General features: G+C 43.5%; 1 protein-coding gene across 8 annotated transcripts in view; it reads right to left on the bottom strand.

Annotated features, from left to right (window-relative positions):
* The window catches only part of LOC137325197 (very long chain fatty acid elongase 1-like), a 69,254-nt gene that overhangs the window by 19,853 nt on the left and 34,714 nt on the right, over positions 1-14,687 (bottom strand). For 2 of the 8 annotated variants that reach the window (XM_067990010.1, XM_067990012.1), the window contains exon 2: positions 4,602-4,675. The exons of 3 other annotated variants lie outside the window; for them this stretch is intronic. The gene's annotated coding sequence lies outside the window, so the exon portion shown is untranslated. Of the gene's footprint in view, positions 1-4,397; positions 4,420-4,601; positions 4,819-4,987; positions 5,007-14,687 lie in introns of those variants that run through there. 3 more of the 8 variants (XM_067990011.1, XM_067990009.1, XM_067990017.1) reach the window with 3 other exon arrangements.

Below are 14,687 nucleotides of genomic sequence, written 5' to 3'. Positions count from 1 at the left end.
TTTTTAAAAAGGACATTTTTAATTTAAAAAGGTCCCTTTTGATTGTGGGATTTACTTGGAGGGCAAAAACATTTAATGTTGGAAATGCCAAAAAAAAAATCAAGCAACTGGCTAAAATAAGTTTACAGACCACTTATCTGGCAAGGAAATTACTGATCCATTTTGAAGGAAAAAATGTTTATTCCCAATCCATTGGACACCATTTTCACATCGTTCACCTGACGAAGGAGGAAGCCTCCGAAAGCTTGTGAATTTAAAATAAAATTGCTGGACTATAACTTGGTGTTGTAAAATTGTTTACAATTGTCAACCCCAGTCCATCACCGGCATCTCCACATCATGGACACCAAAAATTGAGATTATCAACTCACTCCAATGCTGCTTACTGACCATTATATCAGTGTTTACAATGGTCCAGAATGAAAGGGAGGGAAATAAAATTAACAGTTTTTAATACACAAAATGAATGCTCAACAGGCTGGTTAGGAATGAGCTAGCTTGCTATTTGCAGTATGTGTATTAGAGGGAGGAAAAGTGGGAGAAAGGTCAGAATACCAAGAAACATCACAAAATGGCTACCAGCCAGATTTGTTAGAGATTGAATTCACACTTGGGCAAAGGGCACTGGGCACCTTTTGCCAGGCTTGATTATTTTTGGCAGGGCTCTCTGGTTGCAGCCTCAATAGTAAACTTCAAAGATGAAGTAATTTGCAGCAAAATCTGAATATTAAACAGCAGCAGCCAGTTACTGGATGTTGGAAAGAGCCCATCACCCAGACAATGCAGCATCAAAATGGGGCAGAGGTCACAAATACCACCAGTGCACAGATGTGTTAAGTGGTCTTTGGTGTACAGCTCTATTTTTCAAAAAAATCCTGGCTGCCCACTCAAAACATGGACGATGACTGGGAACTCTACACTTAGGATGGCTAGAGACAATTAACTTTATAGAGATCATTTTCCTGGTATTCGTATGTAAATTGTAACCAGAAACGGTTACCAAGTGTGTATGAAAACTTCAATCACTGGCTAGTTCACTGGACCCAAGATCATCTTGGTTTCTTCTGAGCACTGCAAGTCCCTTAGCCACACATTCACAGGCAGTTCAGGCACATCCTTGGTTCTATGTAGATCTGCCTTTGAAGCAGGATGCAAGACAGCTTTGTTTCCTGCTAGACAATCACATTGGGCCTTGGTAAACCAAGAGATGCAAGTCCCACAAGCTCATCCATTCCATGCCAAAAGAATTGAATCCAGAGGCAAGGTCATTGATTTCATTACAATCCTGGAACTTCCCCCCACCCCACAGTGTCCAAAATTAAACACAGTTTAATCCTGGAGACAGCCAGAGTTCTAGGGAAAAAAAAAATCTTGGTGTAACACAGCCAGGTAGATTGTTCCTATCCTGGTGCAACAAATTAAGAATTAGATCCCTTCAGCCTGCTGTGTTCTTGATTCTGGTTTATCCAATGTAGGATGAGATCTTCAGTAGTCCCAATTTGGGATCAGATCCCTACAGTGCTCCCTCTATTCCAATATAACCAACCTGGCATTAGATGGTGCAGAGATGAAGAGTGACTGATAGGAATAAACCCTTGTATCCTGTGTGATTAACTTGGCATCAGAATAGTTGCCCCTTCCAGCTGCAGAGCATGCCTGGAGTACAAGTTAAAGCTGCTACTCCCAGTGTTTAAGATTTACCTTTTAAATCCCACTTTGACAATCCCTGGAATTGAGTGCAACAAAATGGAAAAGCTATTTCCAAAAGGAGGGTGGGGACATCAATGCAAATTCCACACACACATTTCAATTAACAGCAGTTCTGCCCAGGGAGGTGAGGGGTCTGCAGCTTCTCCCAGATGCCATGAATTTTTTGTTAGGATGAAGCAGTCAGTCATTCAGTGACTGAATTTTACAAAGTGTTTAGATGCTGTGGTGGAGCAGCTATATAAACTTAGAAAAAACTGAAGCGCACAAAACTTCACTTCGCCACCCCCTTCCCTCCCTTAAAGTCAAGCTCACCAACTTTGAAGTCATTTTGGAAAGCAATGGCCACATGTCCCCTTCTGCAGTCACTCCATGGTGACACTTAATGCAGTGGCTGATGTAGCACGTTCACTACACAGTGCCCGATTAGAGGAATCACTGCCCTAGTACTGGTTTCAGAGGGGAAAACAAACCCTCCCTGCAGATCCTAAACGCAAAAGGCCTCGAGTGATATTTAAAATTTGATGCGTCCAAGAGGTCCCTTTCAATCCATATCCCAATAGGATGCAGCCTGAAGAGTCAAATTGCACTCTTTCAAAGCTACATACGCCTACTTTGTCAATGAGCAGTCAAACAATGATTTAAAAGTGGGTCGTGCTGATAGAATTACAGGCAAGCCAGCACAATGTTCACACGGCCACATCTGTCAGAGGCATCTGTTAGACGAAGTGACGCACGACTGCTCGTTACTGAACAGTACGAGTCACAAGCAAAGATGGACACGCAACCAAGAGCTTATTCACGACAATGGTGGCCATAGTGGTCACTAAATACAGATAAGAGACTTGACAAACCTACCCAGCATCATCCAGCAACTTGGGCCCAGGTACACAGACTGTCAATTTCCTGGTTGGTCACTAGGGGCCAGCCTCACACACCTCAAATGTGAGGAATGCCCAAAATGTGGAGAAACAGGTTTAGGCTGATCAGTAGCACCTTTCACCTACTATAACAGCTCAAAAAAAGGCAATTGTAAACAATTTTACAACACCAAGTTATAGTCCAACAATTTTATTTTTAATCCCACAAGCTTTCGGAGGCTTCCTCCTTCTTCAGGTGAACTGTTTCCACACCGTTCACCTGAGGAAGGAGGAAGCCTCCGAAAGCTTGTGGGATTAAAAATAAAATTGTTGGACTATAACTTGGTGTTGTAAAATTGTTTACAATTGTCAACCCCAGTCCATCACCGGCATCTCCACATCAAAAAAAGGCAGGTTCACAACCAGACCTCCTGGAAACTATAACTGGGTAAATAGGCATTGTTTGAAACCTCTGCAGCCAGCTCACTCTGCACACACTATGCCGTTCCTCACTTAATATTCCCCTGAATATATACACTTCCATCATTTAATTATTCCCCTACAACCATCAATATACGTGGTCCTTCACTGAAGGTTTACCCTTCCCAAGGAATAGTACCTGTGACGTGTTGAACTCCTAAATCTTTGTGTAATCTTAAAGTGCAGAAATCAAAGCTAATGGACAGGTGCAAAAATAATTAAAAGGCTAATGGAATGTTGGCCTTTATCTCAAGGGGGCTGGAATACAAAAAGGGGTAGAAGTTATGTTGCAGCTGTGCAGAGCTCTGGTTAGACCCCACCTGGAGCACTGTGTCCAGTTCTGGCCACCACACCTCAGGAAGGTTTATTGGCCTTTGAGGGGGTGCAGTGAAGATTCACCAGAATAAGGGCTTAGGGTTAAATTATGAAAACAGATTGCATTGATGGCTTGTATTCCTTGAATATAGAAGATTAAGGGCTGATCTAATTGAAGTGTTTATGATCAAAGGAGTGGATAGAGAAACAATTTCCTCTGGTGGGAGTCCACAAGGGGGCATAACCTTAAAATTAGAGCTAGGCCACACAGGGGTGATGTCAAAGTACTTTTCAAAGGGCGAAGTTAGGTCAATTGAAAATTTCAAAACGGAGAATGATCGATGTGTTAGGCAAGGGTATTAAAAAGGTTGTGGAACCAAGACAGGTAGATGGAGTTAAACTACAGACCAGCAATGATCTAATTGAATGGCAGAACAGGCTCAAGGGGCTGAATGGCCTACTCCTGTTCCTATGTTACATTAAACCAAGCCTGTCCTCAGGTGGACGTAAACTATCCCATGGCACTATTTCGAAGAGGAACAGGGGCATTCTCCCTGGTATCCTGGATAATATTTACCACCCAACCATCACTAAACAGATGATCTGGTCATTGTGGCTATTTGCAAGACCTTGCTGTACACAAATTGGCTGCCGCATCCACAACAGTGACTTGACTGCAAAAGTATTTAATTGGCTGTAAAGCGCTTTGGGGCATCCGGAGATCATGAAAAGTGCGATATAAAAAGCAAGTTCTTCACTATAACATCCATACTGACAATAACTTCCACAGCGAGGGAATCAAGTGTCTGATATCTACCCACCAACTAAAAGTATATTCACTAAACGAAACACAGCTAGAAACTTAGCGGTTTCCAAACAGGACAAAAATCATTCAGATCTGAATAACTTTGCAATCAAAATCTCAACCACCAGACCCTTTTCTAACAAACATTTCTCTCCGGAGAGGCGAAAACTACAATTAAAAAAAAAAACTGGCATGAAACAAAGCTGCCAGACATTGAAGGATCAATATACCCAGCACTAGTGTAGCTGTAGTCACCCCTTTGGAGAAACTTAAACTGCTCCCCCCACTGCGAGGCTGCTCCATTACAGTCAGTTCCTGTTTTTAAGCAGACTTCCTTGCCCGCACACACAGCAGCTCCCAGTAGAGTTCCCCCCCTGCAGCTTTAGTCAACTAGTTCCTGAAAGTCAGAGAGAGAGAGAGAGGAGTGCGCTCACCTGATTTCACAAGTCCTCTGGTGTGTGTCTGGATCAACTAACTGACCCCGTGTCCCTGTTCCACTTGCCGGAGACTGCAAGTGGGGGAAGGGGGGGGGGGTGGGGGAAGAGGAAAAAAAGGGAAGAGGTTAGAGAGAGCCTGGTACAGCTCAGTGCCAAGGCCCCACCCCTGCATGAATCATCCATTCAGTGGCAAATTTCTTAAACAAACAGTCCCAGCTAGCAGCGTGCGGGCCCCACCCCACCCGGCACTGCACAAATCCACTTTCGCATAAACAATCCATCCATCCGGACTCCCTCCCTCAGATACCGAGTCGCAATTAACCATCGAGGTGCCAATAGGGCAAACCACACCTCCTTACTCAGCTCAGAGACATTAAACTCACAAATGGTCTGTATTGAGCCCTTGAACTCATTTGATCGGCACACAGTGATCATACAGCCAACAGCCCCTTTTACATTACAGCGCTGTTGCAGCAACAGCCGCCCCGGCCAGCAGCAGCGCTATAAATAAATAGTGGCAACATTATTGCTGTCACAGGTGCCCAGAACCACCTCAAGCCGATAGTCCCTAAATCTTAGTTGCCACCAACGGTAGTTTGAAAGCACATGCCTGCGAGGTGATTGCCCCAATTGTTAGCTGGGGAAAGAAAATACAAACCATCACAAAAGGAGGCCAAGACATGAAGCAACAAACATGCAGAAGCCTGTGAAAGTACAGTAGTAGTTTGATTGGTGCCACTGATGCTGTGCAATCTGCCCCACTGTATAATTGAGACTTACATTTATATAAGGATTCAGGTACATAGATCATTGAAGTGTCATGAACAGGTGCAGAAAATAATCAATAAGGCTAATGGAATGCTGGCCTTTATATCTAGAGGACTAGATTACAAGGGGGCAGAGGTTATGCTGCAGCTATACAAAACCCTAGCTAGACCGCACCTAGAGTACTGCGAGCAGTTCTGGGCACCGCACCTTCGGAAGGACATATTGGCCTTGGAGGGAGTGCAGCATAGGTTTACTAGAATGGTACCTGGACTTCAAGGGTTAAGTTACGAGATTACACAAATTGGGGTTGTATTTGAGTTTAGAAGGTTAAGGGGTGATCTGATCGAAGTTTAAGATATTAAGGGGAACAGATAGGGTGGATAGAGAAACTATTTCTGCTGGTTGGGGATTCTAGCAGTAGGGGACAGTCTAAAAATTAGAGCCCGACCTTTCAGGAGTGAGATTAGAAAACATTTCTACACACACAAAGGGTGGTAGAAGTTTGGAACTCTTCCACAAACGGCAATTGATGCTGGCTCAATTGCTAAATTTAAATTGGAGATAGCTTTTTGGCAACCGAAAGGTATATGGAGTTAGATCACATCAGCCATGATCTGATCAAATAGCAGAGCAGGCTTGAGGGGCTGAATGGCCTACTCCTGTTCCTATATAACACCTTTAATGTAGTAACGTACTGCACATGAATATTAACAAAATTTGACACCAAGCCACATAAGGAGATATTAGCTCAGGTGACAACTTGGCCAAAGAGGTAAGAGATAGATTATAGATACATAATGGTGAAGAGTAGCAAATGTAACCCCACTATTTAAGAGGGAGAGAAAACAGGGCACCATAGATCTGTTAGCTTGACATCAGTACTAGGGAAACATAAGAAATAGGAGCAAGAGTAGGCCAATCGGCCCTTCGAGCCTGCTCCGCCATTTAATAAGATCATGGCTGATCTGATCCTAATCTCAAATCTAAATTCATGTCCAATTTCCTGCCCGCTCCCCGTAACCCCTAATTCCCTTCACTTCTAGGAAACTGTCTATTTCTGCTTTGAATTTATTCAATGATTTAGCTTCCACAGCTTCCTGGGGCAGCAAATTCCACAGGATACCACCCTCAGTGAAGAAGTTTCCCCTCATCTCAGTTTTGAAAGAGCAGCCCCTTATTCTAAGATTATGCCCCCTAGTTCTAGTTTCACCCATCTTTGGGAACATCCTCACCGCATCCACCCGATCAAGCCCCTTCACAATCTTATATGTTTCAATAAGATCGCCTCTCATTCTTCTGAACTCCAATGAGTAGAGTCCCAATCTACTCAACCACTCCTTATATGCTGGAATCTATTATAAAAGGATGTGATAACAGGACACTGAAAATAGGATTTGGCAGAGTAAACATGGATTTATGAAAGGGAAATCATGTTTGACAAACCTATTGAGAGCTCGGAGGATGTAACTAGTAGAATAGATAAGGGGGAAAACCAGTGGATGTGGTGTATTTGGATTTTCAGAAGGCTTGATAGGGTCCCACAAAAAGGGTGGTGAACAAAGTTAGAGCACATGGAATTGGGGGCAATATACTGGCATGGATTGAGAATTGGTGAACAGACAGAAAACAATAGTAATAAACAGGTCTTTTTCAGGTTGGCAGACCACAGTCTAGTGGGGTACCACACAGATTGATGCTTGGGCCCAGCTAGTCACAATCTATATCAATGATTTGGATGAGGGGGACCAAATGTAACATTTCCAAGTTTGCTGATGACAAAACTAGGTGGGATTGTGATTTGTGAGGAGGATGCAAAGAGGCTTCAAGGGGATTATAGAACAGCTAAGTGAGTGGGAAAGAACATGCATAAGGAATATAATGTGGAAAAATGTGAAGTTATCCACTTTGGTAGGATAAGCAGAAAGGCAGTATTCTTTTTAAAAATGGAGAGATTGTGAAATGTTGATGTTCAAAGGGACCTGGGTGTCCTTGTGCATGAGTCACTGAAAGCTAACAGGTGCAGCAAGCAATTAGGAAGGCCAATGGTATGTTGGCCTTTATTACAAGATGATTTGAGTACACGAGTAAAGATATCTTACTGCAATTATAAAGGGCCTTGGTGAGACTGCACTGGGAGTATTGTGTACAATTTTGTTCTCCTTACTGAAGGATATACTTGCCATAGAGGGAGTGCAACAAAGGGTCACCAGACTGATTCCTGGGATGATGGGATTGTCATGAGGAGAGGTTGAGTAGGCTAGGCCTGTATTCTCTGGAATGAAGAATGAGAGGTGATCTCATTAATAATATTAAAAATTGTATGTTTCAAACAGGACTTGACTTGGTAGATGCAAAGAGGATTTTTTCCCCTGGCTGGGGAATCTAGAACCAGGGGTCACAGTCTCAGAATAAGGGGTATGCTATTTAGGACTGAGATGAGGAGAAATTTCTTCAGATCTTTGGAATTCTCCACCCCAAAGGGCTGGAGGCTCAGTCACTGAGTACATTCAAAACAGATAGATTTCTAGATATTAAAGGCATCAAGGGATTATGGGGATGGTGCAGGAAAATGGCATTGAAGTAGATAATCAGCCATGATCTTGCTGAATGGCAGAGCAGGCTCGAAGGGCCGGATGGCCTACCCCTGCTCCTATTTATGTTAGAGATATATATTTAGGGAGGGAATGCCAGAGCTTCAGCTACCTAGGTAGCTGAAGCTCCAAGTCACGCAAACACCCAGCTGAAGGTACAGCGATTAAAATCAGGAATGCACAAGAGGCCAGAATTGAAGGAGCACAGATCTCAGTGTTGTAGGGCTGGAGGAAGTCAGAGATAGGGAGGGCTGAGGCCATGGGGGGGGGGGGGGGGGGGGCGGGGAAGATTTGAAAACATGAGAATTTTTATTTTTTTTTTATTAAAAAAAGAGGCATTGCCAGGCTGGGAGACATTGTAGGTCAGTGCACACGGACGATGGTTGAACGGGACTTAGTGCAAGTTAGGGTATGGGCAGAATTTTGGATGAGCTCAAGTTTATGGATGGTGAAAGATGAGGCTAGCTAAGGGAGCATTGGAATAGTCAAGTCTGGAGGTAACAAAGGCATGGATGAGGGATTCAGCAGATGAGCTGAGGCAGGGCAGAGATAGCTGGTTGGAAGTACAGTCTTAGTGACTTAGCAGATATGGGGTCAGAAGCTAATCAGGGTCAAATAGAATGCCAAGATTGTGAACAGTCTGGTTCAGCCTCAGACAATGGCCAGGGAACAGTGTTTGTGGGGGCGACCAAAGACATTGGTTTCAATCTTCCCAATATTTAGTTGGAGGAAATTCCTGCTCATCCAGCACGAGATGTCAGACAAGCAGTGTAACAAATTCCACAGCACTGAAAACCCAGAACGTTACATCACTTCTTGAACCAGACATTCTTTCTGGATGTTTCCTGGCAACAGAAAGGTAAAAAACAAATGCAATTTATATTGCTGGCTCCCCATTTGCACAAACAATACCACCAAATATAAACTTACTAGTCACCAAGGCCTGCAGCTAGGAAACTTCAGTTTAAAAACAGGGTTTCCTAGCCATTGACAATGAATCAAGTAAATATATAATCTACAAGTCAACTTCATCCCACCACAGGACCTCAGATCTTAACTTTGGACTTATCCCTAATCTCAGTTTACAACCAGGACATAACTGTCCCAATCTGGGCCTTGCCTATGTAACATGAATATTTCTTGTCCATTCAAGTGGCTGCTCACTACTTGTCTCCTTTTGTTTCTTCCCCCCCCCCCCCCCCCCACAAACTCAGGCTAGTCTCCTCCCCTTGTTAATCATTCCTCCCCTGTTACTTTGTCCCCCTCAAAAGAAAAAAAATCCATTCACTATTCCTCCCTACTCTGCCACTATCCAGGCTCTACTCCCTCAGATAAGCCCACAGCTTCCCTTGGTGCATCAGTCTCCAAAGGGCCTACAAGGCACTTGGCTACCTCGAGCAGCAACCCAATATCCCTTCCCCATGTCTTGGCGAACTTTCCACCCAGCATGCTCACTGGGGGATAATCTGGTCAACCTCCTTTCTGTCCCACTCACCCCGTAGACTTGTCAGCAGATCAACACCCACCACCCCTTTCTGCATCTCACTCTAGAATATCTGTTCACTTGCAAACAAAGCCCTTGCCATCTATGATCTTAATGTGGATGATTGCATTGACATCATGGCCTTGATGGAAACTTAGCTCAGTGATGGCACCTTGCCCATTATCAAAGTTTCCCTGCCTGTCTATACCTTCCACCATGTCAATGCAGCTCTCATCACAAGCTCACCTGGTGACTCCTACTTCTCTGGAACCTTCTTGTTCCATCCCTCTTGCCTGTCCTTTAAAATCTTCATTCTCTACTGCCCTCCCAAGCCCTACCCAAAGTTTCTCAGATATCCTCACTCAGCCTCTGCATCGAGCAACTTTTCATCCTTGGTGATTTGAACTTCAATCTCAACTCACCCTGCCTTTTCTCCTGAGTTTACTACCCTCCTGTCCTCCCTGAACCCCTTCCTCAATTCAGGGCCACACCCTCGACTTTGCCAGCCCACATGGCCCGTCTATTCCCATCTCAATCTCAGACAAAGCCATCTCTGATCACTTCTTTACCATTCCTATCCCCTGTCTAATCTTACTTTCTGCATCTGCCCCGGGAAAAAACTCCAAGTCACGCAAACACCCAGCCTTTGGTTCTCAGTTCACAATACTTCTGCAGCTATTGATTTGCTCAATGTCAACCTCACCTCTGCCTTTGATGCTCTTATCCCTAGTAAAACCCATCTGGGACATTCTGCTGGTTCCCTTGGGACAGCCCTGATCTTCACTCCCTGAAGTCAAAGAGGTACAGACTTGAATCAGGCCCTGCTCTCCTACCAAACTGGTTCACTACTCCAGGATCAGCCTGGAATTCAAAGATAACCCCCAGCTTCTTTTCTTCACTCCCAACCATCTCCTTAAACCCCTCCAATAAGTGAAAGCTCAGACTTCATGTCACCAAGATGGAGACCATCTGTTCAGCTGCTTTGCCACATTGCCCAATTCCCCACCAAGCTAAGCTTCTCCCTCCCCCCCCCCCGCCCACTGAGGCCAAACCAAATTGTTCACAACCTCAGCCTCCTATGACCAAGCTGAGCTTCTGACCCCATGTCCTCAACCAAGACCACCTACTTCCCACTCCATAACATTGCCTGTCTCCACCCCTGCCTCAGCCCATCTACTCCTCAAACACTCATCTATGCTTGTTACCTCCAGCCTCCTATCCACCACCCTCCATAAACTTGAGCTCATCCAAAACTCTGCTGCCTGTATCCTAACCCACACCATGTCCCACTCACCCATCACCCCAGTGCTCTTGGCTCCAGGTTAATCACGGTCTTGATTTTAAAATGCTCATCCTGGTGTTTAAACTGCTCTATGGCCTCACCATCTCTAACCTCCTCCAGCTCTACAACCCTCCAAGAATTCTGCCTTTCTCCAACTCTAGCCACTTGTGCACCCTCCACTCCTTTCACCCCACCATTGGCAGCTGTGCCTATAAGTCAACTAGTCCCCAAATTCAAATTCCCTCCTTTAGCCTCTCTTTCCTTTTAAGATGCTCCTTAAAACCCACCTCAGGACATTGCCCTATGTTAAAAATGCTATATAAATGCAAGTTGTCGCTATTGGTGATTGGCATGACAGGAACCAATAACACCATCACAATATAAAACTAGCTGACATCTCCATCCTCCTCTGGGTTCTACATGCACTCCATCTTCACAATCTGCTCTTTGCACACACCTCAAGTTCCTTGTTTGCCATTTCACACTGCCCTTACTAGACACAGCTTCACCTCCACCCCACCCATCTGATCTCCCAATATTCCTTCAACAGACTAGGATGGAGCAATCATTTGGGCTAAAGCTGTACAGCTTAAGGGACAGCAGGTCACAGTTGCCATCAAGGCTATAACTGATGACTCTGGCCAGGGCAGTATCAGCAGAGATCAAGAAAAAAAAAAGAGGAAAAAGGAAGCAAGGGCCAAAGGAGACAGAAACAAGTATTTGGATTTTTTTGGTTTTCTGGGATCTGGAAGGAAGAGCAGAAGCAGGAGAGCTGTTGCAGGCAGGGATGTTATGGCAGATAATAAACCAAGGGAGGGGAGTTAAGTTAGAGAAGGTGCTGATGAATGAGGTTTCCCTCCCCCCACCACAGCAGGATGATAAAGGGATTGAAGGCAGGCGAAAGGATATGGTGAATGAGATGTCAGAGCTGGTCGTGAGTTGATCAGAAGGTTTGTATAAAAGTGAAAGGACAGATACAATTGCCCATAAACCCTGCTATCACCCCAATCCCCCCACTGCAATTGGTATTTCAATCACCTACCAAGGTGAATGGATTGAATTGAAGAGCAGGACCTCAGTGTACGTGCACCTACTTGTACAATCATGGATATTGATCTAAACAAGATTGTTACAACCTGGTTAATCAAATAACAGATTCAAGATTTTACTCACTTATCAAGAGCTTATGTGAAATAATTACATCCACAATTGTGAATGTAAACTGTCACAGCCAATTTTACCCCTGTGGTTTAAAAAGGAAAAAAAATGCAACAGGCAAATGAGACTACAACAGCCGTCAAATTCTCACTGGCACTATTAACGGACAAACACAATGCATGCCTACAATATTCTTCTGACTGCTATTTTAGCACAAAGAGGTTAATTTGTTTAAACATCTCAAAAAAGTGGGAAACTTCAAATGCTAATATCACCAACAGTAATTTCCAGGGTGATGATACACAAGATAGAAATAATAATTGAACAGGTTTAAATAGTTAGTCATTCCCTGTGAGTGAATACGATGGGTGTACATGACAAAGTATTTTACAGCTCAGTGGCCCAGTGTTGGAGGTCCTGTGCACACTGTAGAAAGTAGACACTGCTTCCTGCCAAGATCAATTCCTAATCTCAGATCAAATCAAAGGGAGGCACTAGCTGCTGATCACCAAACAAGACATCACTGCCCAAACTATCTCCCCACCCTGACTGCTTGGTTAGAGTGGCACTCAAAGATTGAAGAAAACTGCTTACATTTTTAAAAATCACTCAAACAAACATCTCACTTCAATGTTTAATTTAAGTGGAGTCAACTGGAACTCAAATTAATTCTGGACACTGGCCCCAAGGCAGCTGCCAGTCTCATGGACCCACAATAGCCACCCACCCACTCTTGTGGCAAGCAGTCAGTTCTGGGATAGTCACTTATCTATACAGGCAATTATTTCCAAGATTGCCACTTATCAGTGATGCAGGCATAATCAGTCCAAACAAGGCATCTATTCCAATCAAACATTCCCAGCATAAAGAGTAAATTGGACTTTAAATCAACTAATGTTCTTAATTAAAAATAACCTTTGAAAAGAAAGTTCCTGTTCTTTAGTCATATCTTTTAAAGACAAGATTTCTAAAGCATCACCATACCTGTGTCAACTGGATTGATCAGTCCTGCTATGTGAACAGCAGGCTTGGCTACTGTAAAAGGTTTTCTTTAAATTATTTAACACTGCACCAACCAGTTGAACTTGATCTACCATTAACAGTTGCCAAACAGCTGAAGTTTTTCAATGGAGCAAAGGCCAATACCAACATGCAACACAGTTTAGGACATGATGTTCCCTGAATGAAAAGCAGTTGGATTACATACAAGCAACTTTGAAATGGGCCCAAGCAGGGTCTGACTTCTTGCACACAAGATGGGGTGAGGGCTAAAGTGTTTCCAGAGTGAAAATTCCCCACACTGGTCATGTATATAAAGAAAATTCTACACTCTGAAGAAATGCTATTCCTCCCTTAAAATCATGAACATCTATATGCTAGGCTGTGGAAAGTTAAGTGTTTGAAAAAAAAGTTACCTGCATTGCTTTGCAAGTTACTGAAGATGAGACATGAATTGTCTATGTTCCATATCAAACTCATTAGAAGTTTAGCTATTTCTCTTAGTTTTATTTAGTCTCTGGCTGTTACTGATTAGATCTTACAACTTTATAAACTAGTTTTGCCCCTTCAAGAGGGAACAGAGTAGACCACTCCTATATAGTATTCCATGTAGCAGTATGATGGACATACCAAAACCTACTGACAGAATGTATGTAAAGCCAGACACTGCACTCTGGGTTGGGGAGGAGTCAGGATGAAAATATAACAGTCACACATGAGGAAAACAGGCTTGTTTGGCAGCTAGAGGATATTTGGCAAGCTGATTTTAACCAAAAGATCAGTCAGGGCACCCTTGGCACATAGAGGTAGAACCCAGAGAAGGACTGAGATCACAAAACTGGTGCTCTTGTTAGACACTATTCCTAATGACTCAGAAATCCAACAGGTGTCTCATGATTCAATCATAGCAGCACAGGAGGCAGCTATTTGGCCCATGCCAGCTCTTTATAAGAGTAATCCAGTTAGTCACATTCCCCTGCAGCCCTGCAAATTTCCCCCAAGTATTTATCCAATTCCTTTTCTGAAAGTTACTATTGAATCTGCTTCCACCACCCTTTCAGACAGTGCATTCCAGATCATAACTACTCACTGCATAAAAAAATTCTCATGTCACCTCTGGTTCTTTTACCAATCACCTTAAATCAGTCCTCTGGTTCTGAACCTTTCTGCCAATGGGAACAGTTTCTCGATCTACTTTATCTAAACTCTTCATAATTTTTGAACTATGAAATCTCCTCTCAACCTTGTCTGCTCTGAGACCCCCAGCTTCTCCAGTCCATCCATGTAACTAAAGTCCTTCATCCCTGGACCCATTCTAATTATCTTTCCTGCACCCTGTCTAAGGCCTTCACATCCTTCCTAAAAAGTGCAGTGCCCAGAATTTGACAATACTCCAGTTGTGGCCAAACTAGTTATAAAAAAAGGTTCAACATAACTTCCTTGCTTTTGTACTCAATGCCTATTTATATAGGCTAAAAATGTTTTTAAAACCATTTTCTCAACCTGTCCTGCCACCTTCAAAGATTTGTGCACATATACCCCCCAGGTCTCAGAGCCTGAATCTGAACTTTTGCTCTATGACATTTAGTAATCAACCAGACTTCAATTTGGAAAAGGCCTATAATTTATTCCCACACCCATGATCTTATGATTTAAAAAATCAATTGGCCTTCGTTAATAATCAAACATCTGGCTGGCACTGAAATGTGTCCCTTTCAACCATAGTAGCCCTGCAGAAATACTTTAGTTCAATCTATGCAACAGTTCCTAAAACTGAAGCTATAGTGACAGTACCTTCTATC

Source organism: Heptranchias perlo, chromosome 9 (genome assembly GCF_035084215.1).
Source record: "Heptranchias perlo isolate sHepPer1 chromosome 9, sHepPer1.hap1, whole genome shotgun sequence".
NCBI classification, from domain to species: Eukaryota; Metazoa; Chordata; class Chondrichthyes; order Hexanchiformes; family Hexanchidae; genus Heptranchias; species Heptranchias perlo.
Note: the sequence above shows the minus strand (reverse complement) of the source record. Positions and strands in the feature narration are given on the sequence as shown.